The 25,612-nt window shown below is 37.5% G+C and overlaps 1 protein-coding gene, 1 non-coding gene and 1 pseudogene across 6 annotated transcripts in view; 1 reads left to right on the top strand and 2 right to left on the bottom strand.

The window, feature by feature from the left end:
* SLC25A26 (solute carrier family 25 member 26) overlaps window positions 1-25,612 on the top strand; it is a 167,847-nt gene that overhangs the window by 57,733 nt on the left and 84,502 nt on the right. The window lies entirely within an intron of this gene.
* On the bottom strand, window positions 11,703-24,400 carry LOC112618349 (annotated as a pseudogene).
* LOC112619815 lies at window positions 19,735-19,841 on the bottom strand. The gene has a single exon (XR_003118317.1). It is a non-coding gene; the product is annotated as a U6 spliceosomal RNA (small nuclear RNA).

Here is a 25,612-nt window from a genome sequence, read left to right as displayed (position 1 = left end):
AATGCTCTGGCTAATTGACTCATGGTCACAAAATGTCTGCTCTACTTTCAGGCATCATAGTTCCATTCCAGACATGAAGAAGGGGAAGGGCATGAGGCAGTACTAACTTTATCTGTCCTTTTGTTTATCTCGAAAACAAAAACTTTCCTGGGACAGACAGTATATCAGGGCCTTTCTGAGTTGCGTGGGGATTGGGAAGTTGAGTATGAGCTTTTCAGTGTAGTAGATGAAGTGAGGCAAAGGGTGGACTGGGGGCAGTGTGACTGCCGTTACTGAGTCACCCCACAGGATCTGCCATATTCTGTCCCTTCAAACCCTTCCAGCTAAAGTTTCATCTCTTCAGAGAGAAGACCATTTCATACGTCTGTAGCTTCAGCCCACATGTGGGCATCCATGAGTACTTGTTTTTGGTCATTCTCCTTTGTAAATGGAAATGTCTGTTCATTTTTTTTTTCTGCTGCCTTTGTTCTTTTGGGCACCAGTATAGAGACTCATCTTTAAAAATCATTTGGTGATCTCACTGAAATTATTTTGAAGACATGAATTTACTTCTGAGTTATTTGCTTTTATATATAGTTTTCATTTTAAAGTTAAAAATCTCAGAATCCCTCTTATATTGATATATTCATATGTAAACACCTCGAAAATGTGTGTCATTTTAAATGGAAATAAATGTTTACATTTACCAGGTACTTAGAATGTTCCAGTCACTGTGCTAAGTTCTTTACATACATTATTTCACATAATCCTCACAGTAGCCCAAAACACGATCCCTACTTGACAGACACTAAAGCTTGGTAAGTTTGTGGTTGGCCCAGGGTCTCCTACCGGTAAGGAAGAGATCAGAGGACTCCAGAATCCATGAACTTAACCTTTATGGTGAGCTGTGTATTTTACATTTTATTAACAGATACATTTTTCTGGGGAGGAAAATACATATTTAAAATGAATAATCATATTTATATCTGTAGTCTTTAAGCCTTTAGATAGGCGTTAGTGCCAGGAGTTTGGGGAAACTGGAAGTGTACATGATATTAAAAATAAATTAATTAGAGGAAATAAGCAAGTGTAAGGAATCTGTGTTGATGGAAGTGTTCATGAAGAACTGTGGCTTATATGTGCGTATTATCACATGTTTGCATGATTTTCCCTTATCTAGATGTTAGTTCGCGTGCCTGTTCTCTGAGGGACCTCCTGTGATCACTCCAGCTAAAATAGATCATTCACCTGTTACCCGATCACTCACCTGTTACCTTTTCATGCACCGATGTTTGAAATTACCTTCATTTCTTGTTCAAAAATTAATTACTGCTGTCTTCCCTCCACTAGAATTTATGCATCAGGAGGGCAGATGCCTCCCACTTTGTTTCCTACTCTTAATCCAACACGTAGAAGAGTGTCTGGCACATAGCACACTCAGAAAATATTTCACAAACCGATGACTTAATCATACTTGCTTCTCAAAAGCAGACCAGTTTTAAGTACTTAGATATTTAAGATCTGCAGATACATTTAGCAAGAATTGTGGAGTTCTCACTTAATTCCTATACAAGCTAATGGTTTTCTACCAGATAAACTCTCTGTACTTCCATTGAGATTTTCTTTTCTTATCGTATTTACTGCTGTCCACAGATAGCTCTTATTTTAATTTTGTCATTTCTAGTTATAGTTACTCCTGTAACTGTTTCATATATTCAAAACAGGTTTTGAAATGATACGTGAAAATAATAAAACAACTTATGAAGAAGATCCTTCATCAGGTGTGTGCAAATTGTCTCTGGCGAATACCGTGTGGGTCAGCAATTACCCTTGATGTTCTCATTACTGTATACTGTCTTATTGTCTGAATAAACACCATCTTATATGGAGTATTAAGAAACTATATATGTAAGAAAACTAAATTTGAAGGTCAAATCTAGTTTTTTAGATTGTGTAATTCAAAAATAGTGATTGGAATCATTCAAAGGAAATTAAAATGTTTATCTGTGGGTTCGACTGCTTGGCTGCAGACTACTTTGGGATCACATAATGAAAATAGTTACAATTTGAATACTAATTATGATCATTTACTTTACATATATTTTCCTAATCCTTAAACTGTAAGACATTAGCCTATTTGTACAGATCATAAGCGGAGGCTTAGAAAAATTAAGTAATACAACTAGGAGGTGGCAGGACTGGAATTGGAGGTCATGTCTGCATAATTCCAAAGCCTGTGATTCTCGTTACACTTTGCCTCCTGTTTGTGTCTTACAGATAAATTCACTGATAGAATTTTTCAATAAATCCTAAGAAAATAACGTGATGGGAGATCTGCAAGACGTGAACCAAATCTTGACCTGAGTGAGAAGTGAAGCACAATTTCTGAGTGTTAGAGGATTCTAAAGGATAGAAATGGAACCATTTATATGGGCAGAACACAATGAGAGGCTTCTAAATTAGCCGTTAATATTGATTTCCGCATCCTTTTTCATCTGGCCTTTATGAAGGGTGCTTAAAAATGTTTTGACTGATTGTAGTCTTCCGTCCTTTTTTGTTCCCTGAGCTGCATGATATGTTCTGAGAAACAGTAGAGTAGGTGGAAAAACGTTGATAATCTTTGGACTTGAAGTGGTTTTGGTACATAGCCAAATAACTAGCAGATAATTTATTGACTAGTGGAGAAGCAGAAATTTTTGTGAGAAGAGAATTTTTTTTTCCCCTTTTTGAATATACTCTGCTTTTTGTTATTGAACTTCTCAGTGCAAAACTCACGTTACAGAAGATCACACTAGAGGGCGCACAATGCCTGTGTTTTAAACGTTGGTGGCAAAAACCTCAGCATGAACTTGGGAGTTGCTTCCTGGCACTGTTTGGGGGGGGGAAAAAAAAGATTCAAATTAGAAAATGAAAATTTAAGCATAATAGTGTTTTCTGATCAAGATACCTGAATGGGTAAATTTGTGTTATCTTTTGATACATATGTGCATGGAGTTGTATTTATTTGGGTTCTTTAAAAACTTTTACCATGGAAAACTTTAAAGACACACAAAAAAGATTAGTAAAATGAATACCTGTAGTCTCATCAATTACCAGCTCTTGAGCCATGTTGTTCCATCTGTACCAAAGCCTACTTCCCACACGTCTGCATGATATTGAAGCAAATACCAGACATTGTGATTTCATCCAGAAATATGTCACTATGCATCTCTAAAAGATAACTGTAAATATAATGTATAAAAATGAATGTCATAACAGAAAGACAAATACTGTATTATATGTGTAAACTAAGAAAGTCAAATTCATAGAAGCAGAGAGTAGAACCATGGTTCCCTGGGGTTAGGGAGTGGGTAAATGGGGAGATGTTGGTCAAAGGGTACAAATTATCAGTTATAGGATCAACAAGTATTTAAGGTACAGTGTGAAAAGTGATGGATGTGTTAATTAGATTGTGGTAATCATTACACAATGTGTATCAAATCATCATATTGCTCACTTTAATATATATAATCTTTATTTGTCAGTTATTTTAAAAAATGAGTATCATAGTTTAGAAGTATTTCCCCAAAGCTATTTATCACTTACAAAGGGGAAAATAGTAATTTTACATTTGGAAAGACTGGCAGTCGCTATTTTATCCAAGTGATAAAGATTAACATCACCAGTAATAAGATTATATTAACATCATACATCCCTAATATAATGCACCAAGGACACAATGTAACTCCTTTGGTCTTCTTGCCAAAGATGCATAATCTCAATGTGTTCATGAGAAAACATCAAACAAACCCAAATTGAGAGACATTTTACAGAATTGTCAAAGTCATGATAAAGATGAAAGAACTGTCACAAATAAGAGGAGACTAAGGAGACAAAACAAGTAAATGCGGTGTAGAATCCTGGATTTGATCCTGGAACAGAAAAGATTTTGGGGAAAACCGGTAACATTCAAAATCTGTAATTTAGCTGTTAGCATTGCAGCAAAATTGGTAGCTGGTTTTGGTAAGGGTACTCTGGTTAAGTTATTAACATTAGAGAAGTCAGTGTATATGTGAACTCTACTATTTACGCAACTTTTATGAAAGTTTGTTTTAAAAAACCAAAAAAATGCCAGATTTGGACATTGTATGAAATACATAATTTTAAAGTCATCTTCTAAAATAATCAGTTAAATTTAAAATTTAATTTCTTTTATTGTTAACTTATATCAAAATAATATATGCAATTAGTAACAACCCAAATAATGTAGAAAGACTTAGGATGAAAAACAATAGTCTCCTGCCCATCCCTCTCCATTCTGGTTCCACTCTCTAGAGGTAGCCTTTTTTTTTTAAATTTTAACTTTTATTTTTAGTTCTTATTTCATTGGTACTTTCAGATAATATATTTAAATGTCTGTTTTAAAATTTGTCAATAAATAAAGTCTGTTGAGTCTTTGGGATGGAAGATGTGATTAAGCTCACATTATTTTCCTCCTCAACCCTGTTTCATTCTAGCATTCCAGTTATAAATTTCATTCCTCTGGTCATTTTAGAAACTTTAAGTCATATATTTGTTTATTTCTTATCCTACAAACTTTCAGCATCTTACAATTTTCTCTTGACATGATGAGGCTGTTGCTTTCTTTTTGCCACCTTGTCCCCCTTAACCTGCAAATTTCACTTTCTGGAAAGACTTCTCTCAGCTATACTGTCATTGTACATTGTCAAGAGGGTTGACAATTTCATCCTGTCTTTTACCCTCAGTCACTTCTTTCATACTTTTTCTGTATTGATTCCAAAAGTAGAGTACTGGTGAACTAGTGTTTGTATTATTGAGAAGACTTCATGAATGATCAGACCACGTAGTGTGCTAAGGCTGTATTTTTGTGTGTGTGTGGGACTTACCCCTGAGAGATGGTATCAGCATCAGAATCAAATAGACCTTCTTTTCTTGCACTCTATCAGTTGCTACAATTTAATTTACAACATTTGGGGCTTGAGCTTATCTTTTTTTCTTGGAGTTTCGAATTGCCCTTTCTATGTGAAAAAGGCATTATTTGCATTATTTTTAAATATAACAACTTTGAAAACATACTGTCTTTTGTCCTGAGTCCCCTTTTCCCCTGGGAATCTTGGAATCCTTCATTCTCCTGTTCTAATCCTGTGTTATAATTCACTGTGTCTGGGCTTCTATTCATGGCCTTCTTGGGTCAGATTTGCTGTTTCCTGAAGGCTGCAGAGCATAGTGGTTCAGACTAGGGCTTTGTGGTCAGGCAGCCTAGGTTTTGTCGACAGCTCTGCCTCTGTTAAGGTTACACCTGGTACTATAGTGTCCTCATCGAATGAAAATGCTTTAAGATATTATAAATATAAGAATATAGTTCATTTGTTTGAAGGCTTTTATTTGATCCTGATTTTTGGGGGGGAGGTCAAGTAATTATCTTTCTCTAGTGTCTATTATTTTACAAATCTCTCATTAAAGACAGCCGATGATAACCATTCTAATGATTCTTTGGCCTCAAATGTGTTTCATTGATTTTTTTTTTTAATAGTAGGAAGGAATTATGTTAATGTTATGATTCTTAGAAAAGCATTTTGATCTTATTAGTTTAGTCTGTATCCTAATTATGTTTTGGAAATAAGTGGTTAAATTGATCTGTGGGAGTCTTACAAATGGATTACCAAGTTTCTGATAAAGCTTGCCTATGGCCGGGCGCGGTGGCTCAAGCCTGTAATCCCAGCACTTTGGGAGGCCGAGACGGGCGGATCACGAGTTCAGGAGATCGAGACCATCCTGGCTAACACGGTGAAACCCCGTCTCTACTAAAATAAAAAAAAAAAATTAGCCGGGCGAGGTGGCGGGCGCCTGTACTCCCAGCTACTCGGGAGGCTGAGGCAGGAGAATGGCGTGAACCTGGGAGGCGGAGCTTGCAGTGAGCTGAGATCCGGCCACTGCACTCCAGCCTGGGCAACAGAGCCAGACTCCGTCTCAAAAAAAAAAAAAAAAAAAAAAAAAAAAAAGCTTGCCTATGTCGTGATCTACGTATTTTAAGTCTTTCCTATTATCAGTGAATTTTTCCATACTTCTGTTTTAGAGAATGGAATGATGACTAAGTTAAAAATTGCTTCGGGACAAAATTGATTATCCTTCATAGGGTAAATGACAAACATGTCGTTTGCCTGGTAGAAGATACCAATAGTATCTGTGTTCACAGTCATCTATGCTGTGTTTCATGTTGACTAACAAAGACCTTGTGATAATTAGACTGTCGGCTGATTTATCTTTTGGTTCACACAATTGTTTGCCAAGGTTTTCTCATCCTTGTAGACATTTAATATGAGTTTGAAAAAGTAGTGAGAACAATCTTAATCTCAGTCTTAATCTTAATCTCAATCTTTAAGTTTTGATGGAGTGAGAACACCAAAGGTCTGGTATACAGTTGCCTCTTGGTAACTGGTAAGTTCTTACCACATTATTTTTCTGTATTTGAAGGAGAAAGTACGTTGAATTTATCCAGCATCTGCCATATGCCAGACTAGGTACTTCTCATATATATTTTTTTCATTTAATCTTCACAGTAATTCTCAATCATTATTGCCAACTGAGTAATTGGAAAGTACGTACCTCTTTAATACCTTGTCATGATTCCCACTCAATCTCTAATGTTCATCTACCTTGTAAACCATTTTATATGCTAACAGACGTTTCTCTGTTTAATACCAGTGAGAAAACTGACCCTTGGTGGTGTAACTTGATCTACGTAAAGCAAGAAACACTGTTAGTGGAAGGCAGAGTTGGGCTCTGAATTCTTTGAACTCTTAAAGCTCTTCTCGTAACAATGTATGTATTTCCTTTCTACTGTTTGAGGTATGAGTGAGGAAGTTTGAAATGAATAGTAACACCACCTTTTTCTTTTTTCCTGCCTCTCCAGCTTTTTATTTTGAAAAATTACAATTTACAGAAAAGGTAAAACATGTATTTTTCCCCCCAAGATTCACCAATTAACAGTTTGCTTTGTCTGCTCTGCCCCTTTTTCTTCCTCTTTTTTTTCTGAAATATTTTAAGTAAGTAGCAGACAATCTGATACTTATTCAGTATTTCAGCATGTCTCCTAAGAATGGAGTCATAACTTCTTATAACTACAATGCCGTTATCACACCCAAGAAATTTAATATTAACTAACTAATATTATCTAATATGTGGTCAATTTCCCTGTTGTCCCAGTGATAAAAGCCTTATAACTTCTTTCTCTCAGGATACCATAAAGGATCATACATTGCATTTGGTTGTCAGGGTCCCCAACCTTTTTTATTTCCTCCATGTCGTTGACTTTTGTGGAGTCCAAGATACTTGTCCTGTAAACGGTCCCATAATCTGGATTATGTGAGTTTCCTATTATTAGACTCAGGGTAAGTGTTTTTTTTGTTTTTTACATGGATAAGTATTTTTGGATGTTTCTCATTGAATTATACCAGGAGGCACAAAAAGTCTTATACTTGGTGAGTTTAATCGTTTGATTACGTTGTTTTCCAGTTTTTTATACACTAAAGGTTCAATTATCCTTTGATGTTAAGAAGCAATCTATGGGGTAATATTTTGAGGACACATGATTATCCTGTTCCCCAATAATCTTTCACCTAGTGGTTTTAACATCTGTGGATACTTCTTGTCTTAAGCATTTATTACATTGGTGATTGCAAAATAATGATTTTCCTAATACTATCATTTTTCTTTGAATTTGTTAGCTGGCATTCTTCTGTAGGGAAGAGTTTCCTCCCTTGCCCTCCAGATCCTTTTAAAAAAATCCCCATGGACTCATGGATTTTAAAACATAGCCTAATTGAGATACAATTCATGTACCAGACAGTTTACTCATTTAAAGTGACAGTTCAAGGGATTTTAGTGTATCCATAAGTATGTGCAATCACCACCATAGTCATCGATTCTTTTTTGTTTGGGAATTATAGTCTATTACCATTATTATTATTATTCTTTTGATGCTTAAACTGTCCCAGATTTGGCCAGTGGGAGCCTCTTCAGCCTACTTCTATGTTCATGTGACATTTCCCCATTAGTCTTTTTTTGAGATAGAGTCTCATTCTGTTGCCCAGGCTGCAGTACAGTGGCACGATCTTGGCTCACTGCAACCTCTGCCTCCCAGGTTCAAGTGATTTTCCTGCCTCAGCTTCCTGAGTATCTGGGATTACAGGTGCGCACCACCACACCCAACAAATTTTGCATTTTTAATAGAGATGGAGTTTCACCAAGTTGGCCAGGCTGGTCTCAAACTCCTGACCTCAAGTGATCTGCCCACCTTGGCCTCCCAAAGTGCTGGAATTAGAGGCATGAGCCACCGTGCCCAGCCCCCATTAGTCTTTGAGAACCTCCTTGCTGGTGTAGCAAGGTATCTTAGTCTTACCTTGTACTCTCCCTGCCCCAGTCCTGTAGTCAGCCCTTCCCCAACGGGGCCTTGATTCCTTTTGGTGGGGAATGGTGTTTAGAAGCTATAGGTGTATCATTGCATCTAGGCTCTTTTATTGGGCAGAAAAAAAATGAAAGTATGTCATCTTTCCCATTTCGTATATTTACATCAGGCAAGAAGAACACAGAATTATGATTTATTTAAAAAATTATACTGTAAACGTCTTTCCCGTGTACAGTGCTGTGAATTCAGTGTATGTATAGATTTGTATAACCATCATCACAATCAAGATACAAAACATTTCCATCATCCCAAACTCCCTTGTGCTACTCTTTGTAGTCATACTCATTTCCCTGCTTCTTACTGCTGGCAACTTTACTGATCTGTTCTCCATCACTATAGTTTTTTATTTTTGAGAATGTCATTTAAATGGCATTACAGAATATACAGCCTTTTCAGGTTGCCTTCTGTCACTCAGCATAATGCCTTTGAGATTCATCCCGATCATTGCATGTATCAATAGTTTCTTTTTATTGCAGGGTGGTATTCCATTGTTAGGATGTATAGTGGAATACAAAAATTATGGTTTATCCTTTGATCTGTTGAAGGACATATGAGTTCTTTTGGGGTCATTATGAAGAGAATTGCTATTAATAGTCATGTACAAGTTTTTGTGTGAACATTTTCATTTTTCTAGGGTAGAAACTCAGGAATGGATTTGCTGGGCTGTATGTTGAGTGTATATTTAGCTTTATTAGAAACCGTGAACTCTTTTCTTTTTTTCTTGAGACAGGGTCTCACTGTGTTACCCAGGCTGAGTGCAGTGGCGCAGTCTTGGCTCACTGCAACCTCTGTCTCCCAGGCTCAAGCGATCCTCCTACCTCAGCATCCTGAGAAGCTGGGACTACAGACATGTACCACCACACCTGGCTAATTTTTGTATTTTTTGTAGAGATGGGTTTTCACCATGTTGTCCAGGCTGTTCTCAAACTCCTGGGCTTAAGCAGTCTGCGTACCTTGGTATCCCAAAGTGCTGGTGTTATAGGTATGAGCCACTGCACCTGGCCCAAACTCTTTTCTATAATGGCTGTACAATTTTACATTCCCACCAGCAGTATATGGTTAGCACTTCATACTGTCAGGATTTTTATTTTAGTCATTTTAGTAGGTGTGTAGTGATACCCCATAATGGTTTTATTTATTTATTATTGTTTTAACCTTAGTTGACTCTTTAATCACAGAAGTTAAATAGTCCAGAAAATAAATTTATTTGCAAAATAGAACCACACATATTTATGGGGGAGAAACTTTCTATAAGACTGAAAGTTTAGAATATTGAGACCTCTATGTCTTGAACATGGTATCTCCATTTACTTTAATCTCCATTTTCTTTAATGTTTTGAAAATACTTTATAAGTTTGTTGACTGTTATTATTTTTTGATTTATTCCTAGGTAATATTTTCTGATGCCACTGAAATGTTATCTGTGTCTTCACTTTTTTATGCTAAAATATTTTAAAGTAAATTGATATTACACACTTAAATATTTCAGTATAGGCTGGGCATGATGGCTCATGCCTGTTATCCCAGCACTTTGGGAGGCTGAGGTGAGAGGATCACTTGAGCCCAGGAGTTTGAGACTAGCCTGGGCAACATAGTGAAACTATGTTTCTACAAAAAAAAAAAAAAAAAAAGCTGCCTGTGGTGGTGCACACCCATAGTCCCAGCTACTTGAGAGGCTGAGGTGGGAGAATCTCTTGAGCCCAGGAAGCAGAGGCTGCAGTGAGCTTAGATTATGCCACTGTACTCCAGTATGGGCAACAGAGCAATGTTAGAAAAACTGCTGAGTGCTGGAACTCTAATCTGCTATCAGAAAGGGAATAAAAGTCCTGAAAACATAGTTTCATATGATAAAGTAAAACTGAAGATCCATAAAAGCTGATTTTCTCCGCCACTGGCAGGTATATATATACCTAACAGAAATGCACATGTGTACCAAGAGACACATGCAACAGTGTTCATATCAGTATTGTTTATAATAGGAAAAATTTGAGATAAATATTAATATAAGAAAAATAAACTATGATATGGAAGTGCATGGAATAATACACAGCAGTGTGAAAAGAACAAACTGCAGCTCTTGCAACAACATGGATTAGTCTCAACAAACTTCATAACAAAAAAGAGATGCAAAGTAATATATAGTGTAAGTGTTCATACAGAACTCAGAAGCAGGGCTTGCCACATTTTCAAATGGTGCAGCAAGTATATATCCATCTATTGAGATACCAAGAAAACAAGGTTAAAGGTTAATTGAGAATTTGGGTGAAGAATATGCAAAAATTCATTGAACTATTTTGTTACCATTTTGTAGGTTTGAGATTTTTCAACATAAAAAGATAGGAAAGGGTTAAAAATCAGATAAAGCTAATTTATGTAGTTTTGGAGTATAAACACGGGTAGTAAAATGATAAGAAAATACTACAATTAAGAACAGTACCAACTCTGGGAAGAAGGATGAACTTCTGCTGAGGAAGAGCCTAGCAAGGGTCTTCTGGTGCTGGTCATTTCTTTACCTGGGTAAATGTGTGAACTTTCCTTTATAATTATCTATTAAACTATCCATATGAATTCTATGCATTTTTGATATACATATTTCACAGGAGAAAAAAGGTAAAAACAATGTAATGAGGTATATGAAAATGCTTTCAAAGAAAGATTGCTATACACTTGTTAAACATTATTTTTTTTTTAAAACCTGCATTTGCTTTGTAACAAGTGAAGTGAGTAAGGGGATTTTTGCTATGTGAGTCGTTTACTTGACATAAATTTATCAAAGGCACTTACTGAGGACCAATTTTTGAGGCTACCAATATAATGTCATCTTACTTTTACTAAGGTAGTTCTTACACAGCCATCAATTCTGAATCTTGTTTAGTTTGGTAATACTAGGTAATAGATTCTTTTAAATAATCCCTATGAACTGCAGTATGATACCCTCATACTCATTTTGGCAGCTATTCTAACATATGCAACTTAAAAAATTGTTATAAGAAAAACTTGAGCCCAGGAGTTGGAGCCCTGAGTAACAGTGAGACCCTGTCTCAAAAAAACATATCCAAAAACACAGTGGATGAAAATCTTATACTTGTTGAAATATCATACATGATTTATATTGTTCATGTATAAATTTTGCCTATTTTCAATAGCTTTTTTCAAATTTTCTCATGATTTCACAGTATTTTTTGTGAAAATTGGAAGTCAAAAGTTGGTCAGAATTTCACATTCTCAAATTGACTTGTAATATGTTGATATTAATTCACTCTACTTTGTCATCTAAATCAATATCAAAATCTAAATCATCACTTTAACTTTTTCTGCAGCTTCTTCGGTGGTTAGAACTTAGATTATTTTCAGTAATTTTTGTTTTTTTCTGGTTCTTCATTAAACAGAATAATAGTGACTTCTTCATTTCTACATTTTGTGCAGACTTCACATTCATAGGCACATAGTCTACACATTATGTGATAAGAATCCTCCACTGACATTTATAAACATTTAACACATTTTTTAAGGTTTTGATAATGGTTTGTGTTTATTATAGTTTATTAATGCATGCCATTCAGGAACTTCTTTACAGAGCTGGCATATCCCATCATGAAATTTTGCATTTATTTTCTTGGTCTGAACACTCTTACCAAACTTGGTGTTTTTTTTGTTTTGTTTTTTGTTTTTGAGACAGGGTCTTGCTTGCTCTTTCACCCAGGCTGGAGTGTAGTGGCATGATCTCAGCTCACTGCAAACTCCTCTTCATGGGTTCAAAACTTGGGGGTTTTTTTGTGCTTTTTTTTTTTTTTTTTGAGACAGAGTTTTACTCTGTCACCCAGGCTGGAGTACAGTGGTGCAATCTTGGCTCACTGCAACCTCTGCTTCCCAGGTTCAAGTGATTCTCCAGCCTCAGCCTCCTGAGTAGCTGGGACTACAGGTGCCCACCAGCACTCCCGGCTAATTTTTGTATTTTTAGTAAAGAAAGGGTTTCACCCTGTTAGCCAGGCTGGGCTCCAACTCCTGACCTCAAGTGGTCTGCCTGCCTTGGCCTCCCAAAGTGCCGGGATTACAGGCGTGAACCACCATGCCTGGCCCAAAACTTATTTTTGAAGCCAGGTGTATTCTGGTGTTTCTGAGGCCTGGAACGAACCACATTGCCCTTCTGGGAGCTAACCACAGAAACAACCACCCTGCCCTTAGTAGAGGGGAAGTAATGCAGGGAAGACCAACAGACTACTCCCAGGAGTTGATGCTGTGTCTCATAGTGGTTTTACTTTTCAGTTCCCTAATGGCTAATGATGTTGAACATCTTTTCATATGCTTATTTGCCATCCTTGCATCTTTTTTTCGTGAAGTATCTGTTCAGTCTTTTGTTCATTTTTAATTGTATGGTTTCTTTTGGAGTTTCAAAAGTTCTTTATATATTTGGGATGTTCGTCCTTTACTCTTATGTGATTTGCAGTATTTTCTCATCTGTAACTCGTAATTTCTCTAAAACAGTATTACTTGCAAAGTTAAAAGTTTTAAATTTTGGTAAAGTTCAATTCATTTTTTCTTTTATGAATCGTACTTTGGATGTCATCTCTAGGAACTCTGCCTAACTCTCAGTCATTAAGATTTTCTCTCATATTTTCTTCTAGAAGTTTTATAGCTTTATGTTTTATATTTACATCTATGATCCATTTTGAGTTGATTTTTATTTAAGGGGTGAGGTTTAGCTCAAGGTTTGTTTTTTCCATATGTAGATGTACAGTTGTTCTAACAGCATTTGTTGAAGAGATTATTTTTTTTTCCTCACTGAAATGCTTTTGCATCTTTTCAAAAAATCAGTTGGCCAGATTAGCATGAGTCTGTATCTGGAAGAAATATATATATTAAGGAACCTGTGTATATAGGTTCCAAGTAATGTCTTTGTTTTTCTTTATTTAGGTGTTTGTTTTCATATTTTTGAACATCGCAGTCTTGAAAGATGATGTTTTGATTTTCTGAGACCTTTCCCTTTGTTTTTTTATTTTATTTTTCTCGAGACAAGGGTGTTGCTCTGCCACCAAGGCTGGGGTGCAGTGGCACAATTTCACTCACTGCAGCCTCCTTTCTGGATTCAAACGCCACCTGAATAGCTGGGATTACAGGCATGCACCACCATGCCTGGCTAATTTTTATATTTTTAATAGAGACAGGGTCTCACCATGTTGGCCAGTCTGGTCTTGAACCCCTGGCCTCATGTGATCTGCCCAGCTGAGCCTCCTGAAGTGCTGGGATTACAGGCATTAGCCACCGTACCTGGCTTGTTTGTTTTCTTAATTGATATGATGGCTATCTTAAAAAAATTTCAAAGGGGGCTGGGCATGGTGGCTCATGCCTGTAATCCCAGCACTTTGGGAGGCTGAGGCTGGCGGATCACGAGGTCAGGAGATTGAGACCATCCTGCCTAACACAGAAAAACCCCATCTGTACTAAAAATACAAAAAATTAGGCCGGGCGCGGTGGCTCAAGCGTGTAATCCCAGCACTTTGGGAGGCCGAGACGGATGGATCACGACGTCAGGAGATTGAGACCATCCTGGCTAACGCCGTGAAACCCCGTCTCTACTAAAAAATACAAAAAACTAGCCGGGCGAGGTGGCGGGCGCCTGCAGTCCCAGCTACTCGGGAGGCTGAGGCAGGAGAATGGCGTAAATCCGGGAGGCGGAGCTTGCAGTGAGCTGAGATCTGGCCACTGCACTCCAGCATGGGTGACAGAGCGAGACTCCGTCTCAAAAAAAAAAAATTAGCTGGGTATGGTGGCAGGCGCCTGTAGTCCCAGCTACCCAGGAGGCTGAGGCAGGAGAATGGCGTGAACCCAGGAGGCGGAGCTTGCAGTGAGCTGAGATTGTGCCACTGCACTCCAGCCTGGGAAACAGAGCGAGACTCCATCTCAAAAGAAAAAAAAAAAAAATCTCAAAGTGTCGTCTGTCTTTTCTCTCCTAAAACATCTCTTTGTTCCTTTTCTTTTTTTTTTTTTAAGTGATAGAAAGGACTGACTTTTTAGTCACTGTTTTTACATTTCAGTAATTGGGTATCTTTCACCTTTTTTCTGTCTTTATTTTTCTGAAAATGCCTATTTTCTCTTGCATTACTATACTGTTAATATGTAGACAGTGGATTAGAAGCTCAGTTCTTCCTCTTTTTTGATTCATAGTATAGTTACTATTAATTCCTTATATAGATCGTGCCGTTTTAAAAATTCTTGCTGTTGCATTATCATGTAGTAAAAATAGTCTCAACATTCACCTACTGGAAGGAGGAAAAGGCGCTGTGTATTGTGTTTTATCCAAGCACGAACCTTCTTTGCTTTGAGTTGTCTTCCTTACAATATCCTATAAAATACAAAATCTGAAGTGAGTCACTAAGATTACTGTTTACTTTGTGCTGAAATAAACCTAGAACCTAAATTATTTACTTCTTATTGTAGCACTGACTTCTTAGAATTGAAACTCTAAAAATCATGGAATTAATGTGAAGTTTTTAATGCAGAGGACAGATTATAGAAATTTTCTTTGTACACTATCACTAAATGTTTACTGTAGTTTTGAGAATAATATTGTTACTGAAGTGGTGACCCAGTAATTTTTAGTTCACCAGAAAACATTTATAGAGTGAGTGTAGGGTACAGAGCTATAGAATTAGCCATGTGTGGATGGGACAGAGGAGAGAGATTCTACCCCTAGACAGCCTCTCCTATTTGTGTGTGGAAATGCATGGATATTTGTAAAGCAGTTCATTAGTAGTTGAACATTCAGTAGTTGGATATTAAAAGTGTTGGAGTGCTGGCAAGATACGAACAGACACTCAAGGAGTGAATCCTTGAATGTCTCTGAATGAGGTGAATTTTGGACAGTCCTTTTAGACAACTTAGAAAAAGGAGGGGTAGAGTAATGGAATTGATATGTTGACATTGGAAAGCATTTTTTTTTTTTTTTAATTACACTTTAAGTTCTGCGATACATGTGCAGCAGGTTTGTTATATAGGTATACACGTGCCATGGTGGTTCACTGCAACCATCAACCTGTCATCTACATTAGGTATTTCTCCAATACTATCCCTCCTCTACCCCCCACCCCCACCCCTCAACAGGCCCCAGTGTGTGATGTTCCCCCTCCCTGTGTCAATGTGTTCTCATTGTTCAACTCCCACTTATAAGTGGGAACATGCGCTGTTTGGTTTTCTGTTCCTGTGTTAGTTTGCTGAGATTAATGGGTTCCAACTTCATATCCCTGCAGAGGACATGAACTCATCCATTTTTATGGCTGCATAGTATTCAATGGTGTATATGTGCCACATTTTCTTTATCCAGTCTATCATTGGTGGGCATTTAGGTTGGTTCCAAGTCTTTACTATTGTGAATAGTGCTGCAATAAACACACTTGTGCATGTGTCTTTATGGTAGAATGATTTATAATCTATTGAGTGTATACCCAGTAACAGGATTGCTGGGTACAATGGTATTTCTGGTTCTAGATCATTGAGGAATCGCCACACTGTCTTCCACAATGGTTGAACTAATTTATACTCCCACCAACAGTGTAAAAGCGTTCCTATTTCTCTACATCCTCTCCAGCATCTGTTGTTTCCTGACTTTTTAATGATCGTCATTCTAACTGGCATGAGATGGTATCTCATTGTGGTTTTGATTTGCATTTCTTTAATGACAAGTGATGATGAGCATTTTTTCATATGTTTTTTGGCCACATAAATGTCTTCTTTTGAGAAGTGTCTGTTCATATCCTTCACCCAATTTGTGATGGGGTTGTTTTTTTCTTGTAAATTTAAGTTCCTTGTAGCTTCTGGATATTAGCCCTTTGTCAGATGGATAGGTTACAAAAATTTTCTCCCATTCTGTAGGTTGCCTGTTCACTCTGATGATAGTTTCTTTTGCTGTGTAGAAGGTCTTTAGTTTAATTAGATCCCATTTGTCAATTTCGGTTTTTGTTGCCATTGCTTTTGGTGTTTTAGTCATGATGTCTTTGCCCATGCCTACGTCCTGAATGGTATTTCCTAGGTTTTCTTCTAGGGTTTTTATGGTTTTACGTCTTAACATTTAAGTCTTCCATCTTGAGTTAATTTTTGTATAAGGTGTAAGGAAGGGGTCCAGTTTCAGTTTTCTGCATGTGGCTAGCCAGTTTTCCCAACACCATTTACTAAATAGGGAATCCTTCCCCCGTTGCTTTTTTGAGGTTTGTCAAAGATCAGATGATTGTAGATGTGTGGCATTATTTCTGAGGCCTCTATTCAGTTCCATTGGTCTATATATCTGTTTTGGTATCAGTACCATGCTATTTTGGTTTACTGTGCCTTGTCGTATAGTTTGAAGTCAGGTAACGTGGTGCCTCCAGCTTTGTTCGTTTTGCTTAGGATTGACTAGGCTATGCAGGCTCTTTTTTGATTCCATATGAAATTTAAAGTAGTTTTTTTCTAATTCTGTGAAGAAAGTCAATGGTAGCTTGATGGGAATAGCATTGAATCTATAAATTACTTTGAGCAGTATGGCCATTTTCATGATAATGATTCTTCCTACCCATGAGCATGGAATGTTTTTCCATTTATGTGTGTGCTCTCTTATTTCCTTGAGGAGTGGTTTGTAGTTCTCCTTGAAGAGGTCCTTCACATCCCTTGTAAGTTGTAGTCCTAGGTATTTTGTTTCCTTTGTAGCAATTGTGAATGGGAGTTCAGTCATGATTTGGCTGTTTATCTGTTACTGGTGTATAGGAATGGTTGTCATTTTTGCACATTGATTTTGTATCCTAAGACTTTGCTGAAGTTGCTTATCAGCCTAAGGAGATTTTGGGCAGAGACGATGGGGTTTTCCAAATGTACAATCATGTCATCTGCAAACAGAGAAAATTTGACTTCCTCTCTTCCTATATGAATACCCTTTATTTCTTTCTCTTGCCTGAGTGCCCTGGCCAGAGCTTCCAATACTATGTTGAATAGGAGTGGTGAGAGAGGGCATCTTTGTCTTGTGCCAGTTTTCAAAGGGAATGCTTCCAGCTTTTGCTCATTCAGTATAATATGGGCTTTGGGTTTGTCATAAACAGCTCTTAATATTTTGAGGTAAATCCCATCAATACCTAGTTTATTGAGAGTTTTTAGCATGAAGAGATGTTGAATTTTATTGAAGGCCTTTTCTGCATCATTTGAGATAATCATGTGGTTTTTGTCATGGTTCTGTTTATGTGATGGATTACATTTATTGATTTGCATATGTTGAACCAGCGTTGTATCCCAAGGATGAAGGTGACTTGATCATGGTGGATAAGCTTTTTGATGTGCTGCTGGATTTGTTTTGCCAGTGTATTATTGAGGATTTTCACATTCGTGTTCATCAGGAATATTGTTCTAAAATTTTCTTTTTTTGTTGCGTCTCTGCCAGGTTTTGGTGTCAGGATGATGTTGGCCTAATAAAATGAGTTAGGGAGGAGCCCCTCTTTTTCTGTTTGGAATAGTTTCAGAAGGAATGGTACCAGCTTCGTACCTCTGGTAGAATTCGCCTGTGAGTCCGTCTGGTACTGGGCTTTTTTTTTGGTTTGTAGGGTATTAATTACTGCCTCAATTTCAGAACTTGTTATTGGTCTGTTCAGGGATTCGACTTCTGCTTGGTTTAGTTTTGGGAGGGTGTATGTGTCCCGGAATTAATCCATTTCTTCTAGATTTTCTTGTTTATTTGCATTGAGGTGTTTATAGTATTCTCTGATGGTAGTTTGTATTTCTGTGGGATCGGTGGTGATATCCCCTTTATCATTTTCTATTGTGTCTGTTTGATTCTTCTCTCTTTTCTTCTTTGTCTGGCTAGCAGTCTATCTATTTTGTTAACCTTTTCAAAACATCAGCTCCCAAATTAATTGAGGAGTGTTTTACTTCCAATTATGTGGTCAATATTAGAATAAGTGTGATGTGTTGCTCAGAAGAATGTATATTCTGTTGATTTGGGGTGGAGAGTTCTGTAGATGTCTATTAGGTCCTGTTGGTCCAGAGCTGAGTTCATGTCCTGAATATCCTTGTTAATTTTCTGTCTCATTGATCTGTCTAATATTGACAGTGGGGTTTTAAAATCTCCCACTGTTGTTTTGTGGCTGTCTCTTTGTAGGTCTCTAAGAACTTGCTTTATGAATCTGGGTGCTCCTGTATTAGGTGCATATATATTTAGGATAGTTAGCTCTTCTTGTTGCGTTGATCGCTTTACCATTATATAATGCCCTTCTTTGTCTTTTTTTTTATGTTTGTTAGTTTAAAGTCTGTTTCACCAGAGACTAGGATTGCAACCCCTGCTTTTTTTTTTTTTTTTTTGCTTTCCATTTGCTTGGTAAATATTCCTCCATCCTTTTATTTTGAGCCTATGTGTGTCTTTGCACATGAGATGGGTCTCCTGAATACAGCACACTGATGGGTCTTCACTGTTCATCCAATTTGCCAGTCTGTGTCTTTTAATTGGGGGCATTTAGCCCGTTTGCTTAAGATTAATATTGTTATGTGTGAATTTGATCCTGTCATTATGATACTAGCTGGTTATTTTGCCTATTAATTGATTCAGTTTTTTCATAGTGGCTATGGTCTTTACAATTTGGTATGTTTTTGCAGTGGCTGGTACTGGTTGTTCTTTTCCATATTAAGTGCTTCCTTCAGGAGCTCCCGTAAGCCCGGCCTGGTGGTGACAAAGTCTCTCAGCATTTGCTTGTCTATAAAGGATTTTATTTCTCCTTTCCTTATGAAGCTTAGTTTGGCTGGATTTTAAATTCTGGGTTGAAAATTATTTTAAAATGTTGAATATTGGCCTCCACTCTCTTCTGGCTTGTAGGGTTTCTGTAGAGAGACCTGCTGTTAGTCTGATGGCTTCCCTTTGTGGGTAACCCAACCTTTCTCTCTGGCTGCCCTTAACATTTTTTTTTTCATTTCAACCTTTGTGAATTTTGACGACTATGTTGCTCTTCTCAAGAAGTATCTTAGTGGCGTTCTCTATATTTCCTGAATTTGAATGTTAGCCTGTCTTGATAGGTTGGGGAAGTTCTCCTGGATAATATCCTGAAGAGTGTTTTCCAACTTGGTTCCATTCTCCCTGTCACTTTCAGGTATGCCAGTCAAATGTAGGTTTGGTCTTTTCACATAGTCCCATATTTTTTGGAGGCTTTGTTTGTTCCTTTTCGTTCTTTTTTTCTCTAATCTTGTCTTCACACTTTATTTCATTAAGTTGATCTTCAGTCTCTGATAACCTTTCTTCTGCTTGATTTATGTGGCTATTGATATTTGTGTACGCTTCCTGAAGTTCTAAAAATATGGAAAACTTCACGAATTTGCATTTCATTCTTGCTCAGGGCCCATGTTAATCTTCTCTGTATTGTTCCAATTTTAGTATATGTGCTGCTGAAGCGAGCATGGAAAGCATTATTTTTTAAAAAGCGTGCTTAACTGCCTTTAAGGAGTATTTTTTACTTGTACTTTGAGTGGTACTGAAACATTGAGCTTGGACTTTCTTCATGAAATCACATGCACCAAATACCCCTTTGGGGTTGGGATTTTTGTTAATTCTTTTTTTTTTAATTTAAATTTACTTTAGGTTCAGGAGTACATGTACTGGTTTGTTATATAGGTAAACTTGTGTCATGGAGGTTTGTTGTACAGATTATTTTGTCACCCAGGTACTAAGTCTAGTGCCCATTAGTTTTTTTTTTTTCCTGATCCTCTCCCTCCTCCCAGTCGCCACTGTCTGATAGGCTGCAGTGTCTGTTATTTCCCTCTGTGGATCTATGGTGTTCTCATCATTTAGCTCCCAATTGTAAATTAGAAAATGTGGTATTTGGTTTTCTCTTTCTGCATTAGTTTGCTAAGGATAATGGCCTCTAGCATCATCCATATTCTTGCAAAGGAAGTGATGTCGTTTTTTCTTATGCCTCTATAGTATTCATGGTATATATGTACCACATTTTCTTTGTCCAGTGTTTTATTGATGGATATTTAGGTTGATTCCATGTCTTTGCTATTGTGAATAGTGCTGCAGTGAACGTACGTGTGTACATGTCTTTATGATAGAAGGATTAATATTCCTTTGGGTATGTACTCAGTAATGGAGTTGTTGGGTCAAATGGTAGTTCTGATTTTAGGCCTTTAAGGAATCACCATACTGTCTTCCACAATGGTTGAACGAGTTTACATTCACACCAACAGTGTGTGTGTGTTCCTTTTTCTCTCCAACCTCGCCAGCATCTGTTATTTTTTGACTTTTTAATAATAGCCATTCTGACAAGTGTAAGATGGCATGTCATTGTGGTTTTGATTTATTTACATTTCTCTAATGATCGGTGATATTGAGGGTTTTTCATATTTTGCAAAAGTTTTTTCCCATTCTGTAGGTTGTCTGTTTACTCCGTTGACAGTTTCTTTTGCTGTGCAGAAGCTCTTTAATTAGTTCCCGTCAATTTTCGCTTTGTTTTCAATTGCCTTTGGCATCCTCATCATGAAATCTTTGTGTGTTCCAGTGTCCAGAATGGTATTGCCTAGGTGTCTTCCAGGGATTTTATATTTTTAGGTTTTATATTTAAGTTTTTAATCATCTTGAGTTAATTTTTATATATGGTATAAGGAAGGGGTCCAGTTTCAATCTTGTGCATATGGCTAGCCAGTCATCCCACCACCATTTATTCAATAGGAAATCCTTTCTTTCTTTATTGCTTGTTTTTGTCAGCATTGCTGAAGAGCAGATGATTCTAGGTGTGTGGCCTTACTTCTGGGCTTTCTGTTCTGTTGGTCTGTGTGTCTGTTTTTGTACCAGTACCATGCTGTTTTGGTTACTGTAGCCCTGTAATATAGCTTGAAGTCTGGTAGCGTGATGCCTTTAACTTTGTTCTTTTTGCTTAGGATTATCTTGGCTATCTGGGCTCTTTTTTTGGTTCCATATGAATTTTAAAATAGTTTTTTTCCAGTTCCTTGAAGAATGTCAGTGGTAGTTTAATAGGCATAGGGTTGAATCTATTATATAAATTGCTTTGGTCTGTATGGCCATTTTCACGATATTGATTCTTCTTGCCCGTGAGCATGGAATGTTTTTTCGTTAGCTTGTGTCATTTCTGATACCTCTGAGCAGTGTTTTGTAGTTCTCCTTGTAGTATCTGTCACCTCCTTGGTTAGCTGTAATTCTAGATATTTTGGGGTTTTTTTGGTGGCCGTTGTGAATGGGAGTTCATTCCTGATAGGTCTCTTGGCTTGCCTGTTGATGTATAGGAATGCTAGTGATTTTTGTATGTTGATTGTGTATCCTGAGACTCTGCTGAAGTTGTTTATCAGCATAAGGAGCTTTTGGGCCGGGATTATGGGGTTTTCTAGATATACGATCATGTCATATATTGAGTTTTTAACATGAAGTGGTGTTGAATTTTATCGAAAGCCTTTTCTGCATCTATTGAGATAATCATGTAGTATTTATTTATTTATTTATCTATTTATTTATTTATTTATTTTATGCATAACTCTTTCCTCAAGTTAGAGGGAGAAAATAAAATTGCAAGCCAAGGTGGAATCTGTTTGGAAGGCTCTGTGTGATGTTCTCATATAAATTACAGAAATGAGTAGTCTTAGAATATCAGAATAAAATAGAACTTAAAAAAATCCATGTAGTAGTAGGACCAAAAAAAAGTGTAATTAGCTAGTTAACACTCTGTCTGCTATGTAGTAACCTATTTACTATGGGTCATTTATTGATTACCACACGAGATTGTTAGGAAAATCTTTGTAGCAAAAATGGCCATGATGCTCAAATGTGTGGACAGTAAAGAATCCACTTTGCTTTTGGCTCTTAGTTGTAGTATTACATTTAAAAGATCTCAAATGAATTTACTCTCATTGCAGTTAAAAAATATAAACTCTTATCAAGAACACTTTACTGATGTTCTTTATATTAAAGTTAGGCATACGCTGAATCTCATAAAAACTGCTTGGATACAGAAAAAAAGTTGATTTATCTCATGCAAATCAAAAACCCCAAACAATTTACAACCTATTTTGTAGTTTAGAGGATATTAAACAGGCATCACTCATGTTTTGGGGCATCTTGAAGCATTATTCAATATATGTGATCTTGTCAACTTGGATGGCTTTTGCGTTTTCTCAAATTTGCGTGTGTGTGTGTGTGTGAGATGGAGTCTCACGCTGTTGGCTGGAGTGCAGTGGCATGATCTCAGCTTACTGCAAGCTCTGCCTTCTGGGTTCAAGCAATTCTCCTGCCTCAGACTCCTGAGTAGCTGGGATTACAGGCGTACACCACCACACCCATCTAATTTTGTGTGTGTGTGTGTGTGTGTGTGTGTGTGTGTGTGTGTGTTTTTTTTTTTAGGCGGAGTCTTGCTCTGATGCCCAGGCTGGAGTGCAGTGGTGTGATCTCGGCTCACTGCAAGTTCTGCCTCCTGGTTCACACCATTCTCCTGCCTCAACCTCCCGAGTTGCTGGGACTACAGGCACCCACCGCCATGCCCGACTAGTTTTTTGTATTTTTAGTAGAGACAGGGTTTCACCGTGTTAGCCAGCATGGTTTCAATCTCCTGACTTCGTGATCTGCCTGCCTCAGCCTCCCAAAGATTTTTTGTATTTTTAATAGAGATGAGGTTTCACCATGTTGGCCAGGCTGGTCTTGAACTCTTGACCTCATGATCCACCTGCCTTGGCCTCTCAAAGTGCTGGGATTACAGGTGCGAGCCACCACGCCTGGCTGTGTGTGTGTTTTTAAAACTATTTTTTAAATTCCATTTCTTGTCCTGGCATAGTGGCTCATGCCTGTAATCCCAGCACTTTCGGAAGCTGAGGTGGGTGGATCATGAGGTCAGGAGTTTGAGACCAGCCTGACCAATGTGGTGAAACCCCATCTCTAATAAAAATAGAAAAATTAGCCAAGTGTGGTGGCAGGCACCTGTAATCCCAGCTACTCAGGAGGCTGAGGCAGGAGAATAGCTTGAACCTGGGAGGCGGAGGTTGCAGTGAGCCACAATCACGCCATTGCACTCCAGCCTGGGTGACAGAGCAAGACCCCGTCTAGGGAAAAAAAAAAAATTCAATTTCTTAAAGAATTGGAACCATCAAAGTTGGCAAGCATTAAGCATGCTAATTAGTTCAACATACTGACCAGTTCTCTGAATTATTAGTTCAAAGAAGCATGTGGACAGGGATGAAATTAAATTTGGGAATTTTTCACTCTAGTTGTTTTAGGATACTTAGGTTTGCTTTGATCTGTAAATAACAGATGCTTTTTCATGCATGGTGTAGAGTATATCAAACATGTTCAAAACTTCAGATACTTAAAATCAAGTTATTTTCCTGATATGCATGCATTTGCTTTATTTTAAAAAATAAACTGGCATAAAATAGGTAAGGCTATACATAAAATTTGCTTTATTAATTGCTAAAATGTATTGCTTATTTAAATAATCAGTTTTAAGAGTAAAAGCTTTGGCAACTGTGAAAGCATAGGGAGTATGTGTTCACATGTGTGTGTACTATATGTGTACACATAACATACTTTTAGGTATCTAAGTACTGAAGATAAATGTCTGCTTTACTTTTATTAGCTAAATATTCTATTTAACTTAATAATTGCTTAATCACTAGAATGAAAATAAAACTTTGTAGACTGAACAGAAACATTGTTTTTAACGTAAGTGTCATAGTTTACTACCTTTTTTGGCTCTTAACCAAAATTTTAGTAGGGGGAAGAACTTTTTTAACGAATGGCATAAAATGGATGGCAGATGGGATGAGAAAGGTGCAGGACCAAGAGGGTAAGAACTGAGAAGTCCTCGATTCTGTTTTCCACACTCCCTGGTCAGAAGGCTTGATTGGCATAGGCCCTAATAGTGTAGGCTGCAGGAAGCAATGTGACGAGAGTCCAGATTGTCGTTCAATGGTGTACGCCTCCCATTTATAAGTAATAATAGGAATAAGAATGTCTGGCATTGAGTCGGGTGCAGTGGCTCACGCCTGTAATCCCAGCACTTTGAAAGGCTGAGGCGGGTGGATCACCTGAGGTCAGAAGTTCAAACCAGCCTGGCCAACATGGTGAAACTCCCATCTCTACTAAAAATACAAAGAAATACCTGGGCATGGTGGTGTGTGCCTATAATCCCAGCTAGTCGGGAGGCTGAGGCAGGAGAATTGCTTGAACCTGGGAGATGGAGGTTGCAGTGAACTGAGATCGTGCGATTGTACTCCAGCCTGGTCAACAAGAGTGAAACTCCTTCTCAAAAAACAAAAAAAAAAACCAAAAAAAAAAACAATGTCTGGCATTAATTCTAGAACTGAGATGCTCTTTTGCTTAGTAAAGTCATTTTTTCTTTTTGATCATTAAACTACATGAGGTTTTGTAATGCATTCCATTTGTGGCTGTTCTTTATCAAAATATTACTATAACAGTAGCTTCCTTAGTACATCAGACATCAGGACACTGAAGGTCTAGTTGCAATCTTGCCACTTACTATCTTGTGCCTTTGAAGTTGTTTAATCTCTCTGGGTATTGATTTCCTCCTTTTAAATAGTTGGTAAACTATGACCTGTGGGCCAAATCTAGATCACAGCCTGTTTTTGTAATAAAGCTTTATTGGCGTGCGGCCACTTTCTTTCATTTAGGTATTGTCTGTCTGCTTTCACACAGCAGTGGCAGAGTTGAGTCGTTGTGACAGAGGCTGTATGGACCATAAAGCCTAAACTATTTATTGTCTGGCTCTTTACAGAGAAAGTTTGCTGAATCCTAGACTAGATCATCTTTGAGGGCTGTGCAATGCCTTAGAGTAGATTTCCTTTTTGTCAATTTCTCTTTAATTCTAAGCTCTCAAAGTCTGTCTGTCTTTAAAGGATATAGCATATCATTTCCTTGTTATCAAATTTGCAAATTATGAAAAGAAGGAAAATACTGAGTAGATCATTGGTTCCCAAAGTACAGTCCTTCCACGAATAGCAGCCGCATTCCCTAGGAACTTGTTAGAAATGCAGACTCTAAGTTCCCACTTGAGACCTTCTGAATCAGAAACTTGGGGTGAGGCCCAGAATTTGTGTTACACACCCTCTGAATGATTCTGATGCATTCTGAAGTGTGAGAACCACTGGACTAGGTGTTACCAAGTTCAGTTAACCGATTTTCTTCTTCTGTTTTGAAAAAAAAGCTTAAATACC

The sequence above is a fragment of the Theropithecus gelada genome, chromosome 2, assembly GCF_003255815.1.
Source record: "Theropithecus gelada isolate Dixy chromosome 2, Tgel_1.0, whole genome shotgun sequence".
NCBI classification, from domain to species: Eukaryota; Metazoa; Chordata; class Mammalia; order Primates; family Cercopithecidae; genus Theropithecus; species Theropithecus gelada.
This window is presented reverse-complemented; position numbering and strand designations above follow the sequence as displayed.